We start from the raw sequence: 4,724 nt of genomic DNA on the forward strand, positions 1-4,724 counted from the left end.
ACAGCTTTCTCCCAGCTCTCTGCTGACGAGACTAGCGCCACATATGGAGTTGTTTATTTTATCTGTTTTGTATTTTCTTATCCTGTTCTCACTGTCTTTCCTATAAAAAGTGCCAAGCCTCTGTACACGGTGTGAGTTGTTCTGAACAGCTTACCCGTGTGCACGTTAAAGCATAAAAAGTGATCTTGTCTCATTGTGTCTTTATTTCTCCTGGGTCTTTTACAGAGTTTTCCCCCAACAGTAGCCATGCTCAATATCTCTTCTCTGGACCCCCATCAGCAGCCTCATATCAACTCGCTGAGCATCAGCCATGATGATCTGGTTAAAGCTCAAAGAGAGGATCCAGCCATTGGCCAAATCCTCAAGCTGAAACTAGATGGAGCAAAACTGACAGATGAAATACGCAAGATGGTAAGAGGAACTGCCCATAAACTCCTCCATGAGTGGGGTAAGTTACATCTTGAAAATGACCTCTTGTATAGATGTACCAGTGACAGAAGACAATTAGTGCTTCCTGCCAAGTACAGGACTTTAGCATTAAGACATTTACATGACACGATGGGTCATGTTGGGACAGACCGAGTGCTACATCTCGCAAGGGACAGATTCTATTGGCCCTTTATGGCTAAGGACATTGAAGCCTATGTGACCCAGAAGTGTCCCTGTATCATGTCCAAGAAACCAGTAACACACGTCAGGGCTCCCATGGGTAGTATAAGATCGGACTACCCTTTAGAACTGGTGTGTATTGACTTTTTGCATTTGGAAGCCAGCCGTGGAGGGTATGAGTATATTCTCGTGGTAATTGACCATTTCACTAGATTTGCTCAAGCATACCCCACAAGGAACAAGAGTGGGAAAACAGCTGCTGAACGGATTTTCCAGGATTTCATACCCAGATTTGGATACCCATCCAAACTACATCACGACCAGGGTCGTGAATTTGAGAATGAACTGTTCAGGACACTACAGAAATTATCTGGTGTCGGACATTCCAGAACATCACCTTACCATCCTCAAAGTAACCCTTCAGAACGTCTCAACAGGACAATACTCCAAATGTTGAGAACATTAACAGAAAAGGAAAAAGTACAGTGGAAAGACCACCTCCCACATCTTGTACATGCGTACAACTGTACTCGACATGAGTCCACCGGCTACTCACCATTCTATCTCCTCTATGGACGACACCCGCATCTACCAGTCGATCTGCTGTTTGGATTGAAGGGGGAAAATGAAACATACTCACCTACAGGATATGCCAAGAAATGGGCCGAACGAATGTCGGAAGCTTATCGGATTGCTAGTGAAAATAGCAAGAAGTCTAGTGCAAGAGGCAAAATAACATATGATAAAAAGGCAAAAGGAGTCATGCTTCAGCCAGGAGACAGAGTTCTGGTCAGAAACCTCAGTGAGCAGGGAGGACCTGGCAAGTTGAGATCATATTGGGAGAGGACTATTTATATAGTAAAAGAGCAGCTAGCAGATAGCCCAGTTTACGTAGTCCATCCTGAAGCTGGAGACCCAAAAAGAACCCGAACATTGCATCGCAATCTACTGTTACTTGTAAATGACTTACCTGTTCAAGTCACTCCCCCCCTGGCAAAGCCTGCAATTGGAAAGACAACACGCAACAGACGAAGGATGGAAAGATCGGCAGATGCACAAAGACAAACAGACATGTGGGATATCTCTGACAGCGGTTCTGAGAGTGATTGCTCGGGGTACTGGCTAAGAGCACCTGTTGAAAGGACTGTGAGAAAGAACCTGGACCATGAGCAACACCCTGCATCTCAGTCATACCAGACCAAAGAACCTATTAGAGTGACAACAAACACAAAAAATGGACATTCACCTGTGCAGACGATGGAAGACATACTGACTATGCCTGAGCATTCACCATCCGTCAGCATTGAACAATTCGAAGAGGAAACTGGGAGAGAATGCTCACACCTGCCATGTTCTCTGAGAGAGGAGATGGAAGAAATGGAAGTGGGTAGTGACAACCTATCTGAATCCAGAGGGTCTGGTGAGGAGTGTGAAACTCATTTGCAGTCTAACGTACAGGTTCAACCACCGGGACATACTTGTACGGACATTAGAAGAGCTACCCGTCACAGGAAGCCACGACAGTTTCTGACTTATGAATCACTGGGTAAACCCTCAGTGCAGTCACATGCGGCAGTTAATCTAGTTGGGGAACGCACAGCACCACAGTTACCTGCCACAACCATACCATCATACACTGTATTTCCATACCCACCATTGGCAATTGTGCCGCCCGTGTGTATGTCACAGTCACCAATGTACTGCACCCCAATACCATACTCACCATACCAGTATCACGCATCACTGAACCCATCTGCATACACACCACCCCCACTGCTTGTTTCATAACTAGTTCTTGGACTGATTAGAGTTAATAAGAATTTGAGAAGCAAAAGTTAAAAATGTCATGATTTTGTGAATGTTGGGAGCCATTTTGTTTTTGTCAGGGAGTGTGTGATACCCACTAATGTGTGATCACATTTATGTGAATTAATTTAAGTAATTTCACTTTCAATGTAAGTGATATTTCCATTTGGAAATGCCCTAAATAACTACAGTAATTGTAACAGGAAACTTGGTAACTACCCTGGGATGTTTGTAGCGGACACTTCATTTTTATACCAATAGGTGGCAGTGTGAGACCATGGTTTGGCCTGTTGTTAGCAGCCTGAAGCGCATGTTCCGCGCTGTTTTCTCATAATGGCGGAGTATTCAGGAAACGGCAAGCCACGTCTCTCTGTCTGATCATTTCTTTCCTGTTTACAGGACACATATATAGCTGTCTACAGGTGCTGCCACCCGGTACCTGTAACACTGGCGTCTGAGTCGGACTGGAGCTCTCTGCCCTTTACCAATCCAGCCACGGGCCCATCCATCTGGCCCATCAAGACTCACTCTCATTTCATCAGTCCATAAAACCTTAGAAAAATCAGTCTTGAGATATTTCTTGGCCCAGTCTTGACGTTTCAGCTTGTGTGTCTTGTTCAGTGGTGGTCGTCTTTCAGCCTTTCTTACCTTGGCCATGTCTCTGAGTATTGCACACCTTGCGCTTTTGGGCACTCCAGTGATGTTGCAGCTCTGAAATATGGCCAAACTGGTGGCAAGTGGCATCTTGGCAGCTGCACGCTTGACTTTTCTCAGTTCATGGGCAGTTATGTTGCGCCTTGGTTTTTCCACACGCTTCTTGCGACCCTGTTGACTATTTTGAATGAAACGCTTGATTGTTCGATGATCACGCTTCAGAAGCTTTGCAATTTTGAGACTGCTGCATCCCTCTGCAAGATATCTCACTATTTTTGACTTTTCTGAGCCTGTCAAGTCCTTCTTTTGACCCATTTTGCCAAAGGAAAGGACGTTGCCTAATAATTATGCACAGCTGATATAGGGTGTTGATGTCATTAGACCACACCCCTTCTCATTACAGAGATGCACATCACCTAATATGCTTAATTGGTAGTAGGCTTTCGAGCCTATACAGCTTGGAGTAAGACAACATGCATGAAGAGGATGATGTGGACAAAATACTCATTTGCCTAATAATTCTGCACTCCCTGTATTGGCTTTCTTGTTGTCAACTCTTTCCTGAGGTCCTATAGGGCTTTTAACAGGTTTCAGACAAAACACTACATAGAATGCATATTAAATGCATACAAATGCAAGAAAAATGAGCACTATTTATAGAAGGAAATTCATTTGAAACAGCATGTAACAAATTCGTTTATGAGCCCTCAACTACAACAAGATAATGAATGCAAGATTATTATTTCACCTATATATGACAATCACTATTCAAAATAAGAAATTTTACCAGTGTCACCAGACATTGAAGGTGCTGGGTTCAACACTGTTTCTGTGGTTTCTCTGGGTTTATTGCACACCTTTGGGGCTAGGTACACAAAGAAAAGAATATACACACACAGATAGGAACAAATCCAAGGGGTCAAAATGTGGTCATAAATATTTTGTACTTGTAAATCAGTTTTGTATGTGTAAAAAGAATTTGTGTGTGTGTAAAAAAGATTTGTATTTGTGTGGTAGCGTTCTGGTCATAAGACAATGCATATACTTACCTACAACAGCTTGACCCAGTGCTGACAATGAGATATTGATCTTTCCAAGTCGACCATGTCGTAGCTGCCTCTCCAGAAGTTTCTTGTTGGTGACAGTGTTATAATGATGAGTTATATTTCTCATCAAAAACACATGTGTGGATGGACTCATATTACTTAAAAAGTAATTGCTTTTCCTCATGTTTGCAAAGAACTGTTCAACAACTTGACTGTTCAGCCAGCCTTTCAGCTCTGGGACAAGTTGAATTCTGCGGCATTGTCCTCAAAGGAAGAACTCTCCTGAGTCATCTGTGATGGGGTGCCTGATGATAGTGGTACAGTTGATTTGAAGATGTCTCTCTGTGTCTGGAAGAGATGCCATTTAGCTATGTTTTTATGAGGACATGATATTCGAGGCTTTGCACAAGCACAATGCCAGGTGTTCCTCAGAGCATTATAAGTCACAAATATTCTGCCAAGACGGCAGAAACTGTGTATTTCCGGCTCAAATACAGACAAACAGATCTGTGTTGAGGATCCACCAAAATCCACCCTCACACAAAGTGGAGCATATGCCATCTGGGCAGCTTTCTGTCTCTTTATGCATGTAGCAGCTTTGGCCTCTCC

This window comes from Copadichromis virginalis, linkage group LG16 (genome assembly GCF_057382275.1).
Source record: "Copadichromis virginalis isolate Kocher_CV1m ecotype Utaka linkage group LG16, C_Virginalis_male_GT1.1, whole genome shotgun sequence".
Lineage (NCBI taxonomy): Eukaryota > Metazoa > Chordata > Actinopteri > Cichliformes > Cichlidae > Copadichromis > Copadichromis virginalis.